A 27,871-nucleotide genomic window follows, 5' to 3' on the forward strand; every position below is an offset into this window, starting at 1 on the left:
ATTCTAATGTTTCTGTCAAAAGTATTTCTAAAACTTAAGAGGGACCAGAAGAAAGAGGCTGGGTTGAGGAGGAGCTTATGTGTAAAGCCTTAAAACCTTCCCAGGTGAGAAGCCCATATGTGCCAAACACAGTGCCTACAGTAGAAAGGTTTATAATGGAAATAGTAAGAGAGTGCATGGTTTATACAGAGCAAATCAACAGGCAGTTACAATCTGAGCCTCCTGTGTAATTTTCAATTTCAGCTGTCTTGAAAATGCTGGTAATTCCCTCAAAGAAAACAGAGCTTGCAGTGTCTGATAAATCTCATAATACTTCACATTTAGTAATCAAGGATAATTTTTGCAAAGACTTTTGTCCAAGGTTTAATCTTAGACCTGACATGATCTCCTTACGGCACCTTTCATTTATCTTCTTTAAGTAGCTATTGCACTAAGATTTCATTGAATGAAATTACATGTTGATTTTTTCATTTTTGAAAAACATTTTTGCTTGAGTATAATTGTTAAAAACCTAAGCATTGATTTCTCCACCAAATACATCACTACACCTTTCAGTCCCTCTGAATGTATTTGAGTATTTCTTTTATGGTAATTCATAGCAAATAAGAGAATTTTATCTTATGTCAAGTATTTATCCTGTAGATAGATAATTTTTCATTTCTCTATGAGCTTTCTGGCCAATGTGTATGTAAATACATGCAGAAAATAAAGCAAAGCACTTTATTATAATAAATTAACATACAATGAATTTGGCTAATGGAGAGTTTCTCCAGTAAGGGATGTTTTTCAATATAAAAGCAATGAATATTTATTTAGAAAAGCTTGTTTTCTCCAAAATATTCTCAATTCCTTTAAGTATATATAAAATAAAATAACTTACAAAACAGCAAACCAAAGCTGGTGGAGGTTGATGAGAAATCCATTGGGAATTCCAGGGACCTGATGCTCTAAAAATTATACACCTGAGTATCATTATGTTTAAAAAGATTGCAGTTCATGCAGTATAAGTGTGTTAGGGTTAGGCTAAGACTGAAGGTCTCCAGAATCTTCATTCAGTAGCTTCACTTTGAGGTAATACTTATTTTCCAGTGTACATTGTCTTAAGCTTATTATAAGGAGGGTGTGGAGAAGCACAGAGTAGGTGTGTTGAGAGTCTTAACCTTCCGTTTCTACCTTAATTATTCAGGGCTCAGATTTTTAAAGTGAGCTTTGTCAAGGGCAATAACTTGCCACACGCTTTTTTTTGGATTTGTGGCACCATCATTGCAGCTCAGTCTACCCACTGGTCTCTCAGTGTCTAGTCTTGGACTTTGTGAAGATGCACAGTGCTTCCAAAACAGATAAAACCTTTGTTAATACACAGTGGCAACAATGGCTTCCTCCTAATCGCTTCCAACTGAACCTCTTTTTGTAATGTGTCCTAATGGAAACTGCCTAATTGTCTTGATTTACCAAACTACCAAAAAAATAAAAATCTCTTTCTGTAGAAAAAGATAATTGCTCCCAAACGTATATATTTACAGTGTATTTCTTCTTCCTAAGCTTATGCAAAAATAAGGTCTCTCTTAATGAATGCTGTCTTAAAACCAGAAGAGAGCCACTGATAAAAGTGTTAGGCCTTTCTCCTTGGTGTTTAGGTGGGTGATGTAAAAGTCTGTTCTGCAAATGGGTATATTTATTTTTTTCTTTCCTGGATTTCCTGTTTGGAAACATTGGCATGTGACAGTTTTTTCTGGGCCTTGCTCTGGGGATTATTGTGAGGAAGTATGGTAGGGAGAGGTTTTGTTAATTATGAATTCCTCTCTCCTGTTGCAGCTCAGAATGCTGCAGAGTTTTCAAGGAGCACTGTGAAGTAATTTGATGGAGGTTCAGTGTCTTGAAGATGAGAACAATGAATTTCATAGTCTTCATCTGAAACTAATATTAAATATTTTCCTAAAAAATGTAGCAGCTGTCATCAAACCTCACGTATAGTTACATAATATATGTCATATTTTATATATGCCTAGACTAAAAGAAATATAAAATTCTTTAATTTACATTATATAAATACATATTATATAAAATTTGTTTTATTTAGTAAGGGTATGAGATGTGATCCTTTAGCCACTTAACCCCAAGCCATTTAAATGTTATATTTGTATAGGTTTATTGAGCTCAGTGAGTTTACCCTAGAGCTTACTGCTTCTTACTATCATCAGTCACAAAGACCGGGCTGGAGAAGCTGGAGCATTCAAGTTGCACAAATCTGCAAGTGTAATATGTAGAGTGAGGTGAAGTTTGAAAATGTCCATTGTGTCCCACCAACACAAAGAGTTTCCTATCAGGCAAAAAAGATCTTAGGGAAGAAGAAAAAGAAGACTCTTTATAGTGATCATTTATTATTTTTTTGCTGTCTCTATGATCTATTCTCTTCCTTGGAATGAATACTTTTCTGTGCTAAAGAAACAGATTTTCTTACAGTTGACCTTAACAGTACAAATTTGGTAGAACTAAGATAGTCAGTAGTAGGTTTTTTTCCGTTGAAGTCACAACCATTTGAAACTAAGATTCTGTCAAGTTGTAAGCTGAGTATGCATGGGGAATAGGTGACAGGAGTGACCCCATTTAAGAGGTAGGGATAAAAACTGCAGGTCATGGGAAAAATACCCACATCACACATCTTAATTCAAATTTTTAACACTTATTTTTGACCCAGGCATGTGTGGTTACAGAGTGTTTTCCTGGGTATAAAAATTCTAAACAGCTACATGCCTGTGAGCATACCAAAAACGACGGAGAATACTAAATCCAGTTGCAGTGTAGTAGAAACTATTTCATTGTCCATCTTTGAAGGAATCGAGGTAAAGAGCAGGAACTACTGGCAAAACAGCATTGTTGTGTTTTACTGATGTATAATTATTTTTAATGTAGGCCAAGAAAAAAAATATTTGCCCAAAAAAATATTTCAAACTCAATCATGAGTTTGAAAACAAAATGTGAAACAAGTGAGAGGCAGAAAATGAATTTGAGTGCTATTTTTATAAAGCTAGGTGTTTTACCCAGTTTAAGAAGCAAGCTATCACTATCAGAAAGGGATGACATGAAGCTTTAGGAATAATCCTTCAGGTGATCATAGCAAGAGGATTTAATTCACCGAGCAGACATCTTTGCAACCCCAATTTTTTGTGCTCTAGTGTACAGAGGGAAATAAAAAAAAAATTGAAAAATTAAGAGGTTTTTGTCAGCCTTTCAGTGGTTTGTGGTAGGTTCAAATACAACACCCAATGATCAGGAAAAATGAATATAGTGTTTATCAGTGTGGACCTGAGATAGACTCAGGAATGATAGAGTAGACAGACTGATGTCAACTGTTTGTAATGCCATAGAAGCTGTTTCAAAGGACAGACAAAGCAACATCTGAAATGTGAAGTTTAACTGGGGTTTGCTACACTGGAAAAAAAAGACATCTGATGAAATTTTAAAGAAGTGAGCATAATGATTACTAATAAAGTAGACTTTAAGATAAAGACATCTAAATTGCTTCTAAGTTTGTCAATTGAATATGTGTGAGGGGAAGGCTGTATTTGATTTATTTCAGGGTAAGGATGACTCGCTTCCCAGTTTGCTGAAAGTATTTATGGTCATACTAGCTCAGTTCCCTACTAGCCCAAGCCATGAATTGCTGCTGTTCTCCTCATTAGTGTGAGGGCAGTATCAGACAATTTAGCTGACATGGCAGATAGCTAAAAGAGAAATTGCAGAGGACTAAAGTGTGAGTGAGGCAAAGACAGATCCTGTCCCATGCTAAGAACAAAATTTGCTGGCTGTGTTGAGAAGCCAGTGCTGCTGTTTGTACTATGCCAGCCTAGAAAGCCTTCTTCTTTTACATTGTTTGTTCAAAGGCCAGCAGTCACTTCAAATTTATATTTTTATTTATTGGTCATAACCTTGCTAATTATTCAGTTGGATTAGGTATGAACTGTTATGTAAGATAAAGTATCATTATCATAAATGCAAATCTCCAGTAAAACAACTAATAGCATCTTAAAATTTACATATATGTAGTCCGCGGTTCATATTTGTCAAATACTCCACTGAGACTTATTTGTTTTCCTGCCTAATATAGAAACCTGCCCTTTTAAAAACTATCACAGAGGTTGGCACTGGTCTCCTCTCCTGTGGCTTTATATATTCCTTGCTGACCAGCTTGCAGGTGCAGCTACATGCAGTAGTTTTTGTGAAAACTGAATGGAAATACTATAATATAGGAGAACAATGAGCCAAAAGTAAGGACAGGAATGAGTCCTTGTAATGGAAAATGCTGGTAGGTCAAATGTAATTCTTTCTTTGTCCTTCTGTGCCAAATATTTGAGTCTGGAGTGTCCTATAAGATCTTAGAGTTAGCTGAAGGAGATGAGAATAATTGACACTAAATGAATTTTTTTTCTTTGACCCAACTGCTTTTGTGAAGTTTTGCCCTGGCTATTAATTGACAGCAGCTTTTTCTTTATAGAGGGTAAGCTCCCCCCGTCAGACAAAGCAAAGAGCCTCAAACTTCTCCCAAGTGCAGACCGAAATTACTGAGCCTGAAATGAACTCATTTTGGTTTTTTGTGCTTTGGCACTGGAACAGAACCGGGATATGTACAGATGTATGCCACTGAGAGGAAAAAAGTTGACATTCAAACAGTTTAGTATTGAAGTCTGTTTGAGGCTTACAGAAAATGAAAGCTGATTCATATTTCCCAGACAGATAATTGCTTTTATTGTGGGAACAGGACCATTCTATTCAACAAATATAAGTTGGAAGATACCTGTATTTGCTTAACAGAAAAAATAACTGTGGCTGCTCCCTTTCTTTGGATGTGTGGCCAGCTCCTCATGTCTGACCTCTTGGTGCATTTCTCTTTCAGAAATATTGGTTGATATTTTTCCTTTTATGGGGAGGAAGAATAAAAAAAAATCAATATAATAAAACTAGAGGCTAGCCTCATGGGAAATAAACAAGGTATGGAAATTAACTTACCTTGAAGTATTTAAATTGCTGTGAAAACATTTGTGGCCTAGCATTCATGTTGAGCATAAAATCCTAGAACTGTAGATTCTAACTGTGATTCTTATATTTTCTCCAATAAAGACACGCAGGACAACTTGCGTATCTTTCAGTGATATTGTGACTGTGCTCATATATAAGGTATGCTATCCTGAATTAAACACCTAGCATTAAAGTAATGGGGATTAGAATACACACGTATTGTTTGAATTGAGGGGAAATGTGGACATTCCCTTTGGTCTCTGTCAAAGTTGATTTGAGAATACTCAAACTGTTAGAGCTATAACTAGGATTTTTAACAAGCTTTTAATGGAAGCCCTTGTTTACAAACATATTAATGTGTGAATTATCTTCCAGTGAAAGTTACTAGAAAATACTTTTACTTTCCATTGAAAAGAGCTACCCTTAATTTATTTCTGCTGCAATAACAAAATCCGCATTTTTCAGTAAATTATTTTATTAGTAATTCAGTTGTTTGGCATTTGTTATCTTTATATAATTTAAGAATGTGTGTCAAGAATTGGATGAATTCTATTCTGGTTTTATGAATAAAATGCTAGGAATTATCACTGAAAGAAATCTTTCAAGTTTTCAGTTTTCTAGACTGGTCTGAAGATAGGCTTGTGTTAGTTTGATTTCATGTTTGTATGTTTAATGTAGTCACGCCTTATATATTTATTTGCTAAAAAGTTAAAAAACTAATTCTTACAATCAACTTTAAGTTTGGTACTATTATTTAAACACTAGCATTGATAGTGATGTCTAGTCACTAAAGGGAATTAGGAATTGCAAATTATTCAGTTTAGTAAATAGAACAACAAGTGCATGTTTCAGAAAGTGGTGATTTCCTGCACTTAATAGGAAGCTTTTTTATTATGACACAAGTGGAAATCACAAACACTTTTTTTTTTATTTTGCCCTTCTCTGCAGTTGGCAGAGGAGACCTAAGAATAAAAATCCAATTTTCTCAGCTTTGTTGAAGAGATAGGGGAGAGGAGGCTTTGCATTAGATGTGGTACAGAATGGCATGTCTCTAGAATGTAGGAAGTAAAGGCATCTATGTTGGGATTTTTGCAACTAATTTATTCTTTATGTCTTAAAAATAATTGTCAGATTTTGGCAATTTTGGCCTTAGGAAACACCAGATAGCATATTGGCATAAAAGACATTCTAGAGCCTGCACTTTGCAGTACTGATTTACCTGTAAATTTGTATTATTTTGGGTTAATCTTTGAGCATTGAGCTAGATTTGGAAAACGTTTCAGATTAAGTATGGTGTTTGTGGAGTTAACAATGGTTACATTCATAAGGTAAAACATTAATGTCTTAAACATTTTCATGTGACTCTCCTCTTTATGGAGGGTTTAGGGTCATGCAGAGAAAGTTTGCATCTTTGTAACACCCATGACATGACTTCCTAGTCCTGAGTCTGCAGTAACCAAAATTCTTACTACACACAAACTGAATACAGATGGGATCTGCAGGAAAATGGTTAGTGTTTCTGTCAATTTGGCGGGCAGTTTATGGAAAGCCTTTCAGTAGCTGATAATTTTGGGGACTGCAAAAAGGTCAGACATATGTTTGTGACATAAATATATATAGCATTACCCTTAATAAAATTTTTTCTTTTTCTCAACTGCTGTTTTAACTTGCAATGAGGAAAGAGTGGAGAACTTTATGCTGTTTCATGTTTTATTCTATTCTTTTTTTTTCCAAATGTGTGCATCACTTTTATTAAGCCACAAATGGTATTTTACATAGTAATTAAGGAAAATCATATCTTATACAGTTTATTGAGGACATATGAATAAAATTGAAATATAAATTAGCATACAGTACTGAGAAATATGCTGATGATTTTAGTGGCATTTATATCATAATAAAACTGAATAATATGAATAGATTTGCAAATTAGCAAAACATTCTGCGCATATATGATACATTCAGTGCCAACTGCATCCGTCTCCAAGCCTTTAATTTTTTTTAATCTATTCATGAAAACAGTGAGAATTTGGAGGTGGTCCACTTTTTGCAGGGAAGTTATTGGGGATTGCAGGTGGACCTGCCAAGTGCAACATGCAGAAAGGAATGACCTTTTGAAATCATCAATACCCTTTCGTTTAAACTTCTAATGATCTACATACATGTTTTGGGTAATACAAGTTTGTTATGTTTTAGTGAGATATTGGAACAACTTGTGGCTAAGCCAGTCAGCACAGCAGACCACAGTCTTGTTATTTTTGTTTTTCAAAGCAGAGCATACACCAATATATCAATGTTTAAATAACATTGAAACTGATCTGCACAGAAAACAATATCTCTCAGGTTTTTTCTTCTTTATAAATAATTTCTGTTAAAAACTCTATCAATGAATGAAAAGGCCATGAAAAGGAACACTTACAGGCAAATATTCAATACACACTGATCTCGAGGATGCACATGTTCTGGATGTTCTGGACCTATATGCAATTGATTAGATTGCATGGGGAAATGTTTCCAGGAAAACCTGGCTTGAGATCCTAGAAAAAAATTCAGGTTTTCTTCTCAAACCATACATGAAAGTGTTTCACCAAAATAAAAACCCCAAAAAATCCAACCCCACCCCTACTTAATTTTGAGCTTGAATCAGTTTCTTTATGCTTCACAGTTATGATCTCCAGTTTGCATCATCCACACCCCCAGGGCCCTTCAGGGATATGGGTGAATTTGTGTGGATAAATGAGGAGGACCTGGCTGTTTCAAAGAGGTAAACAATACAAAGTAAGTGGAATTGCATGTGAAGATGTGTAGATCTATGAGGAATGAGATGAAAATAGAAAGCAAAAAGAGTTGACTGTGTGCCAGAAAATATCCCAAAAATCCTTAAGGATGAAATTTGGAGAGCATGGGAACTGATAAAAGTCTCTTAGTTGAAGACATTTAGGAATCAACAGATCTAAAGATTAGAAAATGGTTTTCAGAAAACAGTCCAGCCATGGAGGAGAAGAACAGATGTTGGTTGTGTAATTTAGTTCCTGTGTTTCCAGCAGCTTTCAGAGCTTTCTGGAGCAGTCTTGTCTTGGCTGCACCATAGTAAGGCTTTGCTGGCTTCAGGCACCACGACTGATGTCTTCAGACAAAACTTATTTTCTTTCTTCCCATTGCTCTTGTGGTAATTATTGCATTTTGCTTATAAGTGGCTCAAGAGCATTCCAGAACTTCAAAGAACTCTTTTACTGCTAGTGCAATCTGTACATGGTAAGGTTTGATGGCGATGGCAAGATTTGTTCTAGGAACATTAGCTTTTGAATATTGTCATTATGTATATAGCTGGGATGAATTTTGCAGCCATCGTTCATCATGGTAGAGATCTGATTTTCCATAAGTGGTCTCACTGAAACTATGGAGCTATTCACAGGAGAGTATCAGCATATGTCTTAAATCTTTTTTATCAAAAACATAATTAAAGAGGTGGCATTGTATGTTGTTGAACAAAATCTGGAGCGATCCTGGTTTCATTGAAAACGTCTTTTACTACTATTTATTTGAATTCAAACTTGCATCTGTATCTATCTTGTTTATTAAAATATATCTGGTTTTACTCATTGCTATACCAAATGGATTCAAATTGTGTTCTGCACGGTGCCTCTGCACGTTGCTGTGCACATAACAGAAAAATGTGAGCTCCCTCTTGTGGTCCAAAAACCCTCTCCTTCCCCAAACTGGACCAAGAGTACCCTGAACAAAGCAGTTAAAATAAGTTTCTGGTATAATTCCTGGACTTCATTAAAGGATAAATCTCTGATGTAACAGTATTAGTGAGACATTTAAAAGCATGGCACAATAAAATAATAATAAAAAAAGATAGGGCTAGGGTCATTCTAACAAGAAAGTAAAAGCTTCTCTAAATATATCATATGTAAAATACTGAATAATAATGCCAGCTGTGCAAGTAGAGAGTTCTTAGGCTAATAGAACATATTTTTTAGCCATTAAAATAGAGATAAGAAGCGTGTTCTCCCAAAGACGGAAAAAGTTATTTTACAACATCTGGGGTGACAGACATTGCAGAATAAGATACTCTCTGTAGGCACGCAAAGACTGAAAATTATTAGAAAATTGTGCAGAAAAAGAGTTTTCTCACACAAAAATGATTCAGGAAGTGGCAGCTTCATCAGTGGTATTATTTAACAGTTTTGCAGCCCAGAGTCTGCTTATAACTGCTCCTTGTGTACCAAGATTACTTTTGCTCCTCTTAATGAATCAGATAGGAAACAATTTCAGGAAATTGAAATTTTGGCTTTTTTAGTCTATTCTCTGTACCCTTGAAACCCTTTTTAAAGGGAGTTAATGTCATATAGTTCTTGCTGTAAGTTTCCAAAACAGTAGAAAACCAGAAATTTAGACTTACTTGATTTCAAATGACATACACAGATATGGACTCCTGTGTCAATTAAATGCATTGTTTTCTAATCTGTGATTTATGATTTTTAGTAAATAAGTTGTTTATTTTTAGAAATATCTTTGTCAGCTGGGGGATCAATGGTTAGTGAGACTGTTTTGACAGCTGTAGTGATTATGGACACCTACTGATTGTTAGAATGACATCTTAAATGGTTTATTTTGGATGGTACTTTTAGCTATTTAAGATCACAATGAGAAATACTGAACATCAGTTTTTGCATCATGTGATCAAGTGCTGCAAAGGATCTCTTCATGAGGAGTTAAGAGAGAGCAATCCTGTTGCCATCTGTGTGATAGCTTTAGTTTTTCTGGGAAGCACTCCAGGAAAAACAAGGTCAGAAGGTATTCCCTGAAAAGAGTTATGTGTAGACAAGGTGACAATACACCTCCTCAGTGTTGAATGAGAGATGGATTGGGATTGTTCATTAATCTTTTACCAAATGTCATTTCTTGGACAGAAGACAAAACTTGCCAAAGAGTCAGAGACCTTAGAAAGAACTGAAGAATAATCCCAGTGGGAGAAGGGAATGGGAAGATGTTATTTAGAAAGTGTAACTCATACCCTTTTATAATCAGATTGAAAGCATGCTGATATGATAACCTTTGTTCTAGACTAAGTTTGCGTGCACATGAGCATGGATTTGATTTATTCAGGAAAAATTCAAGCCGTACTTTCAAAAGTTATCTTCTGCGGTTCTTTTGGTGGGAAGACTTAACAACACTAGCTGTGTGGCCATTAAATAAGTGGCAGTGAGTACTTCTATTAAAAAAGAAAACATGGGAGCATTTATTCATAGAGGCAAACCTATTTATCATCTGAGAACCAATCTTATAGAGAGAAAAGATGGAGACAAATAAGCAGCTCTGCTTTCTAGAGTGCAAATAACTTGTCAAGCTGTCGAAGAGAATGTTTTACCATTTATCAGATTGTTCTACTCTTTGAAATGCTTAAACCTTCTGTCAACCACATTTGAACCCACTTGTATGGTTTTTCAAGCCTTCTCTAACCTACCTGCAAGAGAAGAGCTTTAACAAATGGTGATTTCCTTTAAAGCATAGTTTGCTTTAAGAGGGACTTTCCAATCCCTATGTGATTGCAAATTTTAAAGGAATATAGGATGTTAAAAGTTTAGCGGGAGAAATCCATGGATAGACATATTGATTTTTATTTTAATTACTTTTAATTACAAAATTATAATATTTCTGCTTTCCTGGAATAGCAGTTTTTACATCCTACAATTACTTTAATTCACACTTCTTTTTCCTGCTTTTCCAATTGTTCATTTGCTTTCTTTCCTATAGGCTTCAGTTCATTTGGTTGTTTTTTGTCTTTCTTCTCTTGCTCCTACTTCCTTAACTACCACACCATATGAAGCCAGAGAAAACCTCACTAGCTCATAGCGTTGCTTAGCAATGTCATGCATCTCTTGCTGTCTGTTATGAAGCCATGGCATCCTGGTCTTTCAACAAAGATTGCTATATCACTCCTTTGCTATAGGTCCCATTTTCCCCCTGAGATTTCTGATAAGAGATGATGTGTCTAGACAGCGTACATAAGAGATTACTTTCTATCCATTATAATATAATTAGATCAAGCCATACCAAAGCTCACCAAGATTTTATGTTTAAAAGGTCAACAGCTTTTATTCCATATCTCAAAGATAAGCACCTTACATTGGGCTTAATATGTAGAGTGCTGTGCCTGAAAGAAAAGGAGCTTCAAAAGATTTCTCCTTCTATTATATCATTCAAAATAGACATTTGATACTGTAATACGTCCATTTTGACTTCCGTGATTCATGGAGCTAGAGATAAAAATAGGTCAGCTATGCCCCTACTGGTTCAGGATTATTCCCTGAAATATATTTTCTATTTCTAAGTCCAGAGTAGATTTAACTATCTCCAGTGAGGATTTACATTTATTAAACTGGAGGGCTGTTCTTTGGTGGTCTTAATACATTATCATTTATTATTTGTATTATGGCAGCAATTGGAGAGCTCAACTGAAATTAGAATCCCACTGTGCAAGGTATTCTATGATCACATTGAACGAAGTAATTTCTCCCCTGAAAGGTTTACAGCCTAAATAGATAAAACAAAGATTGAGAGAGTGACCATAACAATATCCCCATTTTAGCAAAGCACAACTGATGCAAAGAGAGGTGAGCTGCTCCTGGGCTTGCTGATAATATATATAAAAGAGCTGATAAGTGACTTCAGATCTGTGGCATTATGGCCTTGTGCATTACCCAGGAACAGGTTTTTGTATTAGAGTAAGATACCCTTCGAGGTTTTGATTACTAAATTATTTTTTCTTCTCTAATCTCTTGCTTCTTTGGGGATTTATAAAGTTTGAGAAATTACTTTGAATTATACAATTTTCAATGTTAAATAATCTTGCTCGTTAACTATACCACACAAACATCAAACAAAGCGTAACCCATGGATTTAAAACTCCCTTCACTGTTCACCAAATGACTTTTTAAATTTTTTCCCCCTTTTCTCTCTCAGCTCCTTTCTAACTCTTCTCTGAGTTCACTATATCTTTCTTCAGCTTTATAATTCAAAATTTCCAGAACTGACTGCAGTCTCACTGAACAGTTTTGCCAAAGTTCTACAAAACAGAAGTTGGCTTATTTTTTCCATGTAATAATTTTCTGGCATATTCTATAGGCTGGAATATTTCTCCTAGCAAATATTTCTCTGCTTTGTAAAGATCAGTATGGCATATCTCAGTGAAAGCACTACAGCATGGTTCTAAACAGCTTAGTGTTATAAAGCTAGTGTGTCAAATTCACAGACTCTTAGAAACAAACTGTTGTGGTTTAACCCCGGATGGCAACCAAGCCCAGCACAGTTGCTCTCTCATTCCCTGCAAAAGTGGGATGAGGGAGAGAGGCAGGATGGTAAAAGTGAGAAAACTCGTAGGTTGAGACACTTTAATAGGTAAATCAAAAGCTGCTCATGTAAGCAAAAAACCCCAAGGAATTAATTCCTCATTTCCCGTGGGCAAGCAGGAGCTCAGCCATTTCCAGGAAAGAACAGCTCCATAACATGTAACTTAAGCAGAAAAATGCCATCATTGCATGCCTCCCCTTTCCTCCTTTTCCCCCAGCCTTCTACCTTGAGCCACGAGGCCATGTGGTCTGGAATATCCCTCAGGTCAGCTGGGGTCAGCTGTCCTGGCTCTGTCCCCTCCCAGCCCCTTGTGCATCCCCAGCCCCATACTGGGGTGGAGTGGGAGACAGGAAAGGCCTTCACTCTATATAAGCACTGCTCAGCAAAAAGGAAAACTAACACAGATAATAATGTTCAGTTCAAAATAAAACCCCAGACTGATGAAGAAAATTTACAAAACAAGAGCACAAACATTTCATTTAGGCCAGCATAGCTGAGAGCAGCTCTTCAGCACTAACGGACAAGTCTTGTTTTGCTGGTATATTTGGTTTATTAGGCTTTTCTAATGGGATGATACCATACTTTGGGCCATGGGGATCTGCAGCATTGCCTGTCTGACAGTGGATTTTGAGACACACCTAAAATGTTCCTCCTTAAATTATCTGAGAACATCATTTCAATAACAAAAATATAGGGTTATGCATGCTCTTTCTGTGGTATCTGGTGGAGACATCACAGAATCATAGAAAATCCTGCTTTGGAAGTGACCCATGAGGATCATTGAAGTCTACCTATATGTCCTTTTGGAAAACAGGTTTTCAGTCTCTAATTAACTTTAACAGTAACAAAAGAAAATGACAAAGCGTGGAACCAAACATCCCTTCCTAACCCTATTATCCATGCTTTCTTCACACTATCCTCTTCTGCTCCTCAGTTGCTGAAAATATTTCCAGCAACCTTTCCTTTAGCATAACATTCCTTGGAGGGCAGCAATGCTGCAAAAGGGAGTCTCTTCATGTTTCAATTAATATTTTTCTCTTCTTAGTACAACCTATTGCATCTACCCCCTCTCAGCCAACCAACAATGTATTTTGTGATTTAGCATTGAGACAACAGGAGAGAAAATGGCAGCAGATTTCAATATGTTAGCAGCAGAAAGAATGCTAACAGCTCACTATTTGGGGGAAAAATAGAAGCCAGTGTCTTCAGGCTCAGACATCTGTTTCATCCAATTTGCCAAGAAATGCCATAGCTGTGAGCTCTAGTATCATTAATTAACATAACATAGTTACTTTTGAGGTGATGGTTTTAAGAGATTAAAGAAAACACATGTTATATGTATATTTTTTGTTCTTTCTCATAAAGTTACTTTCTCTGCTAATTTTCATTATTCTTCTTCATAATTGCCACTACTAACTTATTCAATAATTTGTTTTTCTCGTCATGATGCTTCGGGGATGCTACACTCTGCATCTTCTCAATCTGTAACGAGCTACTGAAGGGCAATTAGCACTGTCAGGCCTGCTTACCAGCCACTGATGCAAACTTTTGTTCTCCATCATACTTGTTTGTTGATCAGTCAGCTTTATCCAAGACCATGATGCCCTCCAGCCAACAATAAATCAGTAAACAATGCAACACAACTGTTGTACCAACTGTGCAAACTAAGCAAGGAAGTGATTGTTTTTGATTGTATTTTAGTTCCTTATACTCTTTAAACTGCCTGCAATAGAAGATTTACAATTTAGGGTGATCCTGGAGCAGTCGTTGTGTGCAGCTCGGCCACTGAACAGGAAAAAAGGGCACAGGCAAAAATGAATATAAAATATTTATTCTGTGTATGGGTTGGCTTTTGTTCTTAGAATGCCTTGTTTCCCTGCTCTTCTTTTTCCTGGAGTAGTGCCTCAGATGCAAAACAAGGAAGCTGCAGTTGAGTCTGCTGCACCAAGGCTTGCTCTGGTCACATTGCACGCCATGTCTTTCCCTTCCATCCCTTGTGTGGGTGTTATTTATAATCTGCTTAGCTCAGTCACTCCATGTCTATCATATGTTGCCCCCCATAATTCTGCCTGCTTCATGTGTCAGTCAGACTTTAGGGGTTAGTTAGAAATGAAGTGTTAACTGACTTCTATTCTTTTTATTTTCCTAAGCATTGTTGCTGGTACATAAAAGCCATAAAGAAGAAATCAAATTGAATCTTCTCTGAGGCCTTGAAGAGTTGATGAGCCTGTGTTATTAAAAATACTGTAAAACTGTTTAGTTCTTTTCAATCTGGTATTTTATAGCCTAATTTTTGTTTAATTCTAATGAGAAAAAACTATCTAATCACAACAATTATTTCCAGTAGACAGCAAATATCACAACAACAGTGAGGTCCAAATAGATAATCATATGGCCATTTTTTTCCTTGCAGCAACCTGTCATTCCTTGTTAGTTATTCACATTTTTTCAAATATAGTGAGGTCCTTATATTGCTATTTTATCTTAGTAGGATATAGGAAATTACAAATATTGTGGCATGGTTTAAAATCAGATGAAATGGAGTTATATGTGCTTTTTTTTCAATGGGATTTCAAAATCTGCATGATCTGTCATACCTGTCTCAGAAGTTACACCACATGAAAGTGTTAATTTAAATATCAGCATTAGAAAAAGCACCCTGCTTACTCAAGGACATATTTTGATTTTCATAACACTCAAACCATGAATTTTAAGCTGATTGTGAAGGTTTACTAGCCTAACGTCCTGTGTAGACACACTCAGGATTGCAGCTTTGTGTTACAGCTGATCTAATAAAAAAACATGCTGTTGTCAAAGTGGTGATTGGGTTCAGCTGGCTGCTGCTCGATCAGGTGTGAAGAAAGCAGATAGAAGGGAATGGTATGAGCTGAGTTCCAGCAGAACATCTTCCATGACCACAGAGAGATTTAGATTAGGTGAGTTGTAACTTTGAACTTTCTTCTTTTTCTGACATGGAGGTGTTGTTTTCATCTTGGTTTTGTTATTCAGAAATCTTCCTGTGTGCACAGGGAAAAAACCCATGCAAAAAATTATTGTTTATACCTGATTTTATGCCTCTGCTGGTAAAGAATAACAATTTTCCCTTACGTAGTTAAGCCCTACTCTTACCTAAGCCCTACTTCTGAGTGCTACTAACAGAACTTAAGAATTTGTACCAAATACTGGCAGATGGGATAATAAGGGTTCTTGTAACCACCAAAATGGGAAAGAATGAGCCAAAAATTAGAGACTTAGAAGATCCTGACACAGTGTTGGTTATTTACACCATATAAAGGTCTATATAACATTATAGGCTATCCTACAGATTTTCTTGGTTGTTCTGGAAAAATATGCTGTGTTTTTCTGTATTATTGATGGTTTTGTAAAATGCCACGTAATGGGACCATTAGGTGATAATAATCAAACAAACCAGAAAGTTGTCTTGTTTTTTTTTTTTTCTGAATTGACACAAAGATATCCTGACCACTGAATATTTAAATATGTGTAATTATAATGTATATCCTTGTCCTTGGCTATAGATAGTGGTGATGTGTAAAACATACTGGCCAGAGAAACCATAGGCTATGATAACTCTATTAAAAGAGTTGAAAGAAAGAAATAAAATAGGGGAGACAGCATCTATTTTTTTTTCCAAAAGAATTGATAACTATATTTAATTTTGTATATAATAGTTCTGGTGAAAATATCCTAGATATCTTAGTGTTTAGGCTATAAATCATTAGACAGAATTTTCCATTTTCACTAGTGAAATCATGTTGCATTTGAACATCTTATTACATGAAGACATGCAACTGAGTGGGATTCATCAAGTGTCTTTGCAGTTAGCTTGCATAAAGAAGTTCTTTTTCTTTTGGCCCATCATCAGGCCTGAGTATAGTGTCAGACATCTGATTAACACAGAAAATCATAGGCTTGCTGAATCATTTGATATTTCTTGGAGAATAAAGGGGACTATAAAATAGAACATGAATAATTCATGTACAGGACTATCCAAAGTCATTTTCTGATGATGTGATTTCTCCCTCTTTTCTGAACTGAACTTTGCTTTTAAAAGCCAGTGTGATAAAAGTGTGTTTCTGTAGTGTGGAGACATCTTCCTTTTCAAATATTTATCTTATAAAGTAGAAGTGTCACAAATGTTGAAAATAGGAAGAAGAAAGACAAAAATATATTGGAATTTCTTTACCAGAGAGAACTGTAGGGTGTGAAAATAAACTGACTTGTTATTTCAGGAGATTTAGTCATGACAGTAGAAAACTATACTTTCAGTGGAGGGTACAACTAATTTTTAAGAGCATCACCCTGTCACAAAATGTAAACTGAGAACTTGGCACGGTATTTTTCTTCTGCAGAGTGCTTTGTAGGAGATGAAAAATAGAATCCTCCCCAGTCTGCTTCATTGCCACATTTAATAGGCTGTGCATAGGTGCTAAGAAATACAATCTGGAAATTTTTTCTGTAGTGATTTAACATGTTAAAGTCCTGAGTGTTTTTTCTGCTGACCAGCTCACTGCTAGGTTATCATCTCCATTTCAGTATTAGCAGCCAAAAAGGCTTAAGCTGATGAAGTCTATTACCATCCTTACCCTTTCTATTTTCCAGGTTCTGCCTCATTTTTGAGTCTCTATAGCCTGATTCCACACTTTTTATATTATCATTTACTGGGCTTGCCTCCCGAAACAAAAGTTCTTGGCAAACAATGGAAATTGTTATCTCTGGAGAAAAATCATGATCTTGTTTTGTGAAATCAAGCATGAGGGAATAGATTTTTGTCATGAATTATCTGAACAATCTGGGAATACCAGACCATGTTGAAGTAAGTCTGTTTCTGGTTAAGAGGGCTGTAAGTGGAAAAAGGTGCCATCTTGACTGTTGGAATATTGCAGCCTCTGATGAGGATTACAGATGAAAAATTGGTGCCTGGGTAAAAGCAATAGAAGGAGAATAAGTGAGATGAGGGGAAGGCAGTATAGGACAACTACACATCAGGTTATGAGGAAAATTATGTGTAAAAGCCCTATGAAATGCACCTGTGATGTGTTTGCTTGTATGTGCTGAAGTCAGATTAATAGCTAATTGAGTTAATTGGAGACACAGGATTTGAGTCCTTCATTTTTATAATCTTTTATAAAATAATATTCTCTTATTGTTTTTTAATCTGCACATAAATATTATGCTACATTACCTTGTTGATTCTAATTATACTCATTACACTCCCACAGTACTGTTGTAGTTATCTTAGTATAAATACATTTTTTTCTGTACAAGTAATTTCCACATGGAAGAGGGGAAAAACCTACGGTGGTCAGTTAAAGCAATGCAATAGGATCTGCATTGGGCCTGCAGTATTTGATGCTTTATTTGGGGATTTATTGCCTTAACTTAATAGTTACAATGAAAAGATGAATAACTCACGGAATCCAATTTTGAAAAACCAACAGCAGTGCAGCACTTGAATAAGTGGTAATAGTATCTTGGAAGGGCTTCAGTCCAAGGCATTGTGCTGGCAGTGCCTGAAGCACTTCCTACTGCAGGGATGGTATGGAAAGCATGTGAGAGAGCAGCACAGCACACCGTACAGTTCAATTAGAAACAGGTGGATGAGAAAATGGTTAGATTCACTTGTGGCTCCTCTGTTTCCAGTAGTAACAAACAATTTCTCTAGTAACTATCCTGGAGCTGGATTCTCATGTAAAACTTGGGAGTTTTATGTACATATTTAATCTTGCATTATTAGTTGAAGCCTCTGGAAAGAGCTGGAAGCCGCACGACAGGTTTTGCTGTGATCAAGGGAATTTTTAACCCTGTGGGGAAAACAGGAAAAAACAGAACTGATTTTGGGAGGGAGGTGCATGGAGAACGGAGGTGGAAGCTGGAAACAGGAGAGAGCAGAAGGTACTCTAGTTTTTGTTGTTTGTTTTGGATTTTCTTTCTTCTTTTTTTTTTTTTTTTTAATTTTTATTGGATCTATTGATAAAAAGCTCAAAGGCTGCTTGGCAGTGACCTCAGTCCTGTTCATAGGACCAGGGGAATGCAGGCGGGAAGCTAAAGCTTGCGTTTAGTCAGTGATCTGTGAATAACCCTCAGTCCCTTAATGACGTGAGAGAAGCCTCCAAAGGGAGACAGTGAGTCAGAGAGAAGGAGGCACAGAGATTGCTTGAACAACCATTAGCACGTCATTGGTAATCCCAGCGACACCTTTCACTTCCCTGGCATTTGTCTCAATGCACTCCACCGAAGGCTGGTACTATGTTTTATTTAAGGCTTTCTCACTGCCTTCTGGAGATGTTTGTGTTACTGTAGCCTGACTGATTGGTTGTCTGTTATGTTTACTAACACTCTGAGATCCTGCAAGAGAGGGGAATCTGTGGAATTTCTACCATGGCTCAATACCCCTGGATTGGATCTGCTTTTTCTGCTAGACACAAGGAAAGGAAAGGGTATCCAAATAAACACGCACGTAAAAGCAAATATTTTATAGAACATTTGAATTGCCACACTGCAGAAGAAAAGGTTATCTTGATGTAGTATTACCCAGCTATGCTCCTGCCTGCTTGTCATCTAGGGAGAACCTTGTGATATGTGTGTGGATACCGATGAGGAATGCTAATCTTTTGTGTTTTGCATCTCTGTTGAGCATATGTGTTCGTCTAAATAGCTGCCTAGAAGCTGGATAAAGGAAAGAGCAAGGGAAAAGCTTTTCAGAGGAATAAAGGCACAGAACCTTTCGAGATAATGCTTCTTCCTCATTCAAAGAAAGCAATTACTTGCGGTGGGGGTGTGGGGAAATCACGACATAGCAAGAAGAATTGCCAGTGTGCAGCACTGAGGTGGCTGTTTCGAGAGGCAAAGTTTATGATATGGTTCCAGAGCTGTTCAAGTTGGTCAGAAGGGTGGCTCACACAGTCTGTTACTCTTCCCAAGCCACTGTCTCTCACCAGTTCTTCCAACTGTTGGTCTCAGCTTTCCACTTTGTCACCACTTCAGTGGTTGACCCTGGGCAAAGACTGACTTTAATGACTCAGTTCCCTTTTTTAACAAATGCCATGCTAGTAATCATCGTAATAACATGACTAGTATTCACCTGTATCACAAAACACTTAGAGTTTCACAGAAAGTTTCAGACTTCCTTCTCCAGTTTTTAGTTTTCTTTTGGGAAAAAAAAAAAGAAAGAAAAAAAGAGAGAATGAATACCCACAGCATTTCAGCCAAATGCTTTAGTTGTGGGCACTTGTAATTTTTATGTGAGTCTTAGGCTGTGGCGTCTCCAAGGAGATGGGTTTGCTGCTAAGTTTTCTTTGGATTACAATTCCCATGATCCATGGCAGGTGAACATTCTCCTCGCTGGTCTTCTAATGTGTAAGAGTGGCTGTGCTGCATAAGAGGAGAAAACATCAGAGCTGGAAAGCATAAGGCACTGTAGTAACATTAGCAGATAAAATATTCAAATTTATGCAACAGAAATCTGAGATTTTAGTAGGAAGATATTTCATTTTCCTGTCACTCTACTTTCTCCAAAGAACATAAATATAACCATGATACTTTCTCTGGGAGAAACAGCTGAGCATTTCCTTCCCAAAGGGAGCAAATACCAGAATTTCTGCTAATAAAAGCTACAGAAGTTTAGGGAAAGAATAGAAGCCTTCATAAAGGAAAAAGCAGGTCTGTTCTTTCCCTAAGGGGCTATTCTGACAGTCATGTATCCACTAATGTGTTTCCTTTCTACGTCTTTAGTGAGGATGATGTAGGAACACTTGTAGCTGCAATACACTACCCAAAGATTCGTCTGCGCTGAACAACAGAAGTGCTTCAGTAATAACGCTGGTAGTAAAAAACTAGAAAAGTACCTGGCTTACTATATTAAGGAAACACCTCTTCTTGTAAGTTTGTAGCACTTCTGCGTGATACACATTTTTCCTCTTATAGCTGAAATAGATTTTTAAACCCTTTTTCTTCTCCTTTCCCTTTTTATGAGTCAAAATTACTAATTTAATGTGTATGAAGAACTCAGATTATCCAGCATGTGCTAAACATAGCTACTGAACATTTGCCACATGTCAGAACTTTGCAAATGTTGTTTGTGGAATTATTTTTATTGACTACTTTGGAAACATGGGTGATTAGCAGTGATTACCACAGTAGTTTGTGAAGACTTACAGATGGAACTCCCACTATCCTTTATGGACAAAACTTCTTGATATGTATAAGCTTAAGCTTGACATTCGGTGCATCTTTTAAAGGATGGCAACTGAGAAATGCTAAAATGGGCATTATGTGGAAATTAGAAGAGTGGGTATAAAGGAGAAATGAGAATGACTGCAAATTTGGTGTCAATTGGTACCTATCAACTTCCATTAATTTCCAGTGACTGACTTCTGAGTGTGACTATGATGCTTTTGTCTCTTGCAAAGCAAAGTGGGGATTTTGGATCTCTACCTGAGCTAGGGGAATTAATTAATGTTAACACTGACTGTTGATAAAACTCAAGGATTATGTATGCTCTTACAGTGGTCTAGTACATTGTGTTCTACAACATTCTGTGATGACTTCACACAGGTCACCGTGGAATACAATCAGCATTTCTGGCTATTTGCTATGATTGTTTCTAAGCAGTGGGAGTGTTTGGGATGTATGAGAACTTTGTGGTACTAAGAGAAAGTGCAAAATGGCATAAACAGAAAATTATCTGTTTTGCAATGTGGTAAAAGTCAGTCTTCCCTGTAGCAGAATGCCTTCCTCAGTTTTGTTTGTACCTATAATTTCTGAAATCTACCTGTCTTCTTTTCACAATTATAACCAGCAGAATACGTAGGTTTGTTTAAATTAGAATAAACACTTTCCTTAAAACAGAGCAAACATTTTTTGCCTAAAATTAACATAACATCGTTAATTGCTATTCACATTACAATAATATTTTGTTTGGAGAAAATGTTTCTTTTAATTTTTAAGACAGGCCTTGATTCTTCGATGTAGAAATACAGTTCAAACAAATGTCCATGTTAACTAAATCCCACCTCTATCCTACCAAGGATAATGCAACTGAATATCAATTGCACTTAATTAATTAGTTCAACTTTACAGCAGTTTGCAAATAATCCCCATGAGTTTTGTTGCTGCCTACTTGCTTGTCTCTACTTATTATTATGTTCACTGAAAGCATAAACATAATTAAAATGCTTTCCTAGGATCTTTTGCCTCCTATGTTGGAATGTGTACTTTGTTTTCATGCCCCTTCATACAGTATTATGATTCATGCTCAGATCTTCAGAAAATACCTTTGTTTTATCTGCTCTGGCATCCTGCAGGCCTGTACTTGGATACCTAGAAATGGCAGCTAATTAGTTGAGCTCTAAGGAGAAGCAGGAAAGAAGTTTAAATTAAGGATCTCCACTATTTTTCATATTAACTGGATGTAGTTAGAGGTTTTTGGGTTTTTTTTTTGTTTTTCTGCTTTTTTTTTTTTTTTTTTTTTTTTTTTTTTACAATGTACTTTTGTTAGCTTTCTTGGTAATTTCTGATACTTGGAACTTGACATGTAGAAATTCTAATGAAACAAACACTTGAATAGAGGCTTCCTGGTTGGAAATGAGGTTTTGTTGAGGAATATGATGATACAAATGATTAGTGTTTTTAAAATAGCTGTCTAATGTTCAATTGAACTATTGCTGACTCTTCAGGGGTGGAGGCATGTTGGTATAATCCCAGTCTTGTTCTCCAAAAATAGTTAGATATTTTAAATGTTTTAGGTACAGAGTGTTAAAAATTTACGTATATTTTTCTTTTGCTTGCCAAGAAAGGTTTTTATTGTTAGGAGTCATTTCTGTCTAGAACATACTGTGTATCCCTTCATAAACTGACAGCAAGGCTGCTGCAGGGGAGTGGCCACAGGTGGAAGCTCCTCCCTGCCATTGCCAAAACCCAAAGAATCCCATTTAGCAAGTATACATAAAGGTCCAATTCCCTGAAAATGTCAGTCCCTCCAGAAATATTCTGAGTACTCCTCATGTCCTGCAGAGACACAAAAATGGTATTCTAGACCGGAGTGAGAGAACATCTCTTCACCACCGTGCTCATGTGGCAGTCAATCACACAATGCCATTCCATCAGTCACAGGGAGTTCGTTGAACTTCTTATAAACAACACCACTTTGCACTAAGTAAATCCATGTAACACCAAAATATTGGAGCCCAAAGGGATTTGCAAACTCTTCCAAAAGGATCTCAAGCCTAACTTGCACTGAGAGTTTTATAAACTTTCTCATATTTGCAGCTATACCCCACGAACTGTGAGCAAAAAAGCTTTTAAGTCCAAAAGAATAGGAATGCCAAACTCTGTAAATTGAAGGAATACCCCAGATATATTAAGCCTTAATTCAAGCCACTAAAGACAAGTTAGAAATTAAGGCAATAAGGATGACTATGAAAAGAAATTGCTATGTATAACTTGGCCAAATAAAAAGTATGGAGCAAAAAGGTTATGATATTTGTTAACATGCACTTGAAAAGGCCAAATATTAAGATAGGGAATTTCTTGCTTTAGAATGGTTGGATGAAATTAAGCAGGAAAGTCAGCTTGAATCATTAAATACTCTTTGCGGTGAGATGAAATACTAAACAACTGAAAAGCCTCACAAGAAAATCAAGAGAAAATGGAAAATTTGCATCATGTGAAACTCATTCTGTGATAGATTTGGAATGTATCTGCACTGCATTAGGAATGTATAGATGGTATAGCAACACTGGGAATTCCTAACCATGATTGCACTTAGCCACTGATACAGAACATATAGAATACAAGTAATCAAGACTGTCTTTCCACAGGAGAATGCAGTTACTGTGGGAAATTTACCTCTGTGTAATAACGCATAATTGCATTTACTTTTTAGGTAAGATTTATTGGTAGTTCAGGATTATCAAGATGTAATTATTGTGCTAGAAAAAAAAATTGCCTACCTAAATGTGGATTTTTTTTTGGTTGGTTGTTTGTTAGTTTGTTTACTTGGTTTTGTATTAGTAGTATATACTTTTTCAAACTAGATGAGTCGCGGCCATGCACTTATGTTCAAATTTAGGACATAATACACTGTAAAAAAAATGCCAAAGCATCAGAGTGAGTATAAAATACATTGTAACTCTTGCAAAATAGATGTTGTCTTTACTTTACAGAAGGGTTTTATCGTGCTCACAAATATATATAGCTGTGAGTATGTCGAAAGCAGCTAGCACAGGATTGCTTGGCTGAGTGGGAGGTGATGCAGGACTGTGCTATTAGTGAGCAGGAGGTGGGAGGTGACTGGGGCTGATGGGCAGGTTGGATACAGTATTTATATACATATGTTTACAGGTATTTTTAGATGTGATATAAATACACAAACGTTAAATCGATGCAATGGCTTGCCTCAAGTGTAGATAGAATGATGTAATAACTCACACTGAGGCAGCATAGTAGAGTGGACTGAGCGTACAAACCCACAGTTTTTAATCTTGATATCTGCACAGTATTACCTTCTCATCTGCTCTTCCCTGTGTATTCTCTAATAGCTTTGGCAGGACATACATGCTTACCTAGGAGATGTGTATTATATTTCTTGTAAACTTGTAGCTTAATGTGGCATGGTTGAGAAAAAAAATGATGACATCTGTAGTGGTGAGTGATGTAGTGAAGTGGGGAATAGCAGTGGAGCAAAAAGCCCTCTGTATAAGGATTTCATATAATTTTCCTCATCTTTACATTGATGTAATGTTCCACTTATTAATTTTTGTTATTGGGTACACTCATAGAGTCTTCAGAGACTTTCTCACTTGCTGTTTGTTAATTAAATTATACCTAAGATAATTTTAATCGTAGTATTATTTTTATTTTCTTTTTAGAGTGTGCACAGATTTTTTCTCCAAGCTGACCTACACAAATATTGTCAATATCTCTCCAAATTATGTCTTTGCCTGTTAGTCATTTCTGTTTTGGCCCCTGCCACAGGATCCACTCATAGATGCTGTATGTCTAGGCTGGATATGCATAACTGTTTCTTTAATATCCATCCAATATCACTGTCACAGCTTTCTTGCCTGTCTCTATTCCAGCTGCTCAGGAGCAGTTCTAATGTAACCTAGCTGGCAAGCTGCTGGGTCTCACTAACTTTCCCCAGCCGTCATTTTCAGTCAGATAAACAAAGATCAGGATAAATGTATGGGTGTCTGTAATTTCCCTGATATTAGTAGTGGTGATTGAGAATTTGTTTGGATATTTTCAGGGAGACTCATCCTGCTCTGTGTTTGGTTGAAAATAAAGATGCCACTGGTAAGATTTAGGCTTGATGTAGTCATGTCTCATGAGAGAGATGTAGAAAAACTCAACTAGATCAAACAACACAGAACTGTTAGCGGTATGAGGGTAAATTGTACATCTGTGGAAGGCTGTAGAGAAAGCAGGGAGCCTGTGCAGTGACATTCATAATGCCCAACAATTTTGATATATGTTTGTGGTTTAGGAATGGTTTTCCACCATTTTACTGCAACACCCCAGCCACTGTGCCACTTGCCCATTTCTCCCAACCCCTCCCTTCACAGCCACAGTGGGGTGGAGGGGAGAATTGGAGGCACAGGTTGAGACAAGAATGATTTACCAGAAACAGCAGCAAAACAGGAAAATGATCAGTGAAAGCAGCAGTGCCAATAGCAGAATGAGGTGACAGGAGAGGTGAACAATTCCCACACAGGGCTCACCTCACAGAGCCCAGTGCCACTGACCCCTCATCCTGCAAAACCTGAAAGAACACAGTGATCCTGCTCTGACCCCCTGGGATGGAGGGAGGTGGTATCCTATAACCCCTGGCTGCTGCAAAAATTAACTATGTCTTGGCCAGAACCAGGACAATTGTGGGTTCCAACAATATAGTAAATTAAAGGGAAGATTTTCAGTCATTTAAGCTCAGTTTAGGCTGCTGAACTAGTGTAAAAGTCCAGTTGATACATATTGATTGCCATCATATACACAAGATTGAGTAACTGTTGCCTTATCATAGAAACACCTTGGTATCACTCTTGGATTTTATCCCTAAAAAACTCCAGAGAAGGAGGAAAATGCTGTTGTCAACCAGCACAGATAGATTCAGGTAGTGTCCTGGATAGACCAAATTTCCTGCCAAGGCTTCATGGCAGCCCACAAATCTAGCTGAGCTTTCCCAAGTGTGATCCATCATGTCCAGGCAAACGTTTGATTTGACAAATTTTAATTGACCTGTTTACTTAGCTTCTTACCAGTAATTGGAACAGCACACTTAGTGTCTGTACTAACTGCTGCATCAGAAAGTAGTCTCTAGCAGTTCTAGCAGCTTAATTTCAACACTCAGCCTCTAAGCCCTCAGAAGTATAATTTCCAAATAGGCTCTAGCAATGGGCCTAACTCTGAACGTGCAAAACTGAAAAACACTTATGTAAAACATGTACACTTTACTTCTTTCTAGTAGTTGCATTGCCCCTACAAGGGGCCTGTCTTAATAAAGATTTCTTAATCAGAGAAACTAGGTGTCTAACATCAGACTTCATCCCAACTCTTTCCCATCCCATGAAGAAGGTTTTATTGTCCTTGTGTTGGAAATTATATAAATTTAAATTTTTTAAGCAACTTTAGTAGTGGGTTTGTTCACCTTTGCTGGAGGGGGGAGGGGGAAATTAAGATTTCTCTTCAAAAGGCCCAGTTCACCAATGGTTTGAGTTTTGCTGGGTGAGTCCCGATGGGCTGCAGTCAACAAAAAGAAGATTCTTAGACTCTGAAAGCTTAAAATTTACAGTAGCCAGAAAACACAGAGGAGATAAACGGACATTAACAGACATCACCCTTCTGGTGCAATTGGAGACACCTAGTCTGGGAAAAGATTGATAAGTGAACCAAAGAATGAGGACCAAATTGGCATCAAAGGTAAAGGGAACAATAACCAAATACTAAGAGATGTGTAATGTAGAACCAATGAACGAGAATTTCTTTGGGTTTTTTTTTATGTCTAAATATGTGAAATGTCTGGTAAAGAACCGTGATGGAATGATTTCCACTGCTATGTGTGGATGGAACGATTTCCATTGCACATCCTGGCCAGAATAAAGTACTGTCTGATTCTCTCACACTTAAAAGATGGTGTTGGAGAGTTTCTTTTATCCCCACGGTTTTGGTGAGCCTTGTATAATTGCATTGCTCAGGTCTAAATCCACCCTCTTCACTTACAGCACATGAAGGAAGAGAATTGCACTGGGGAGATATCCAGTGAAGGCCACTAAGGATTTTGACTCCTAGTCATGATTCAAAATAGTTATGTACATATCTAATAATTTCAGGTTTGTTGTGCAACTTTTGCCTTGTGTATATTGTCAAAAGTGCTTTAGAATGTGTTCAAAACCTCTTTCCATCTTCCCCCGACCAATTCCTACTAAAATGTAGATCCTTTGGCTTGAAATAATGATTGACATTGTGTTGTGTCTCATGTGTCATCTTAGATGGAGATCCTTTTAAAAATAAATGTGGCAATTAAATCCCCAGGCTACTTCAGTTTGTGCATAGCTTTTTTTAAAAGTGACTGATAAAGGGTATGCAAAGTTTTCAATGAAGCTGCCAGACCCTCTTCAGTGTCCTCCTTCATTTGCATGGTCTTTGTCACTGATAGTTTGCTTGTGCCAATAGAAAGGGATTGTTTTCATGTGTTCTATGACAACTGGGATTTTCAGAATACTTACTGGCATTTCTTCCTGGGAAAAAAATTGTTTTTCATCTCATCTCTGACCTCCTATAACTGCTAAGAGTTATACTGTAAAGAGCTAAGGCTTTGTGCTGCCTTGGCTCAATACAATCTATCATTTATGTGGTATGTATTTTCTAAGAATACTCATTTGTGATGAGAAACGAGGTGAGGTGGAGCCAGCTTGAGCAGAAGTGGCAGCTGTGATCCAGCCCTCAGTAGTAACAGGTGTTTTTAGCCATGTTTACTGAGAGACTGATTATGATCAGTGCTGTGCTAGGGAAGGAGCCTACGGAGACTGTCTGATTTTTTCTAGGACATGAGACCTGCAGGAAAATAGTTTAAGCCCATACATCAATAAAAGGCATCCTAACTTTGCCTTCACTTGTGTGTGGGTCACTTGTTTCCTTTGCTGCACGCTTCCAGAGGCCAGGCCATACCTTCTGCCCACTGTGGCCAATATGAGGGATGTGTTTCACTCAAATCACACATCTGCATGGTGAATCCCACAAGGCTGTTGGCCCTGCAGCTGCATTTCAGCCTTCCCATGTCATCTCTTCCTGTGACCCTGGCTCCCCTTGCAGTTTTTACACCAGAAACTATGGGGGTACTGAGGATGCAGATCTGGGTAACCAGCTGCTGTCAGCTGCTTCATGCTGCTAGAACATCAGAAAAAGTTCTGGAAAGCATCAGGCTGTAGCCTAGCACTGAAACCTGTTTTAGCAAATGATTGGACACCAGTGAAATAAA

At 37.0% G+C, this 27,871-nt stretch overlaps 1 long non-coding RNA gene across 1 annotated transcript; it reads left to right on the forward strand.

Annotated features, from left to right (window-relative positions):
* Window positions 1-5,117: 5,117 nt before the first annotated feature.
* LOC146436600 (uncharacterized) lies at window positions 5,118-26,801 on the forward strand. The gene is made up of 4 exons (XR_014852915.1): window positions 5,118-5,175; window positions 5,965-6,081; window positions 7,682-7,794; window positions 26,616-26,801. It is a non-coding gene; the product is annotated as an uncharacterized LOC146436600 (long non-coding RNA).
* The last annotated feature ends 1,070 nt before the right edge of the window (window positions 26,802-27,871 follow it).

This window comes from Lichenostomus cassidix, chromosome 5 (genome assembly GCF_008360975.1).
Source record: "Lichenostomus cassidix isolate B80296 chromosome 5, HeHo_3.0, whole genome shotgun sequence".
Taxonomy (NCBI): domain Eukaryota; kingdom Metazoa; phylum Chordata; class Aves; order Passeriformes; family Meliphagidae; genus Lichenostomus; species Lichenostomus cassidix.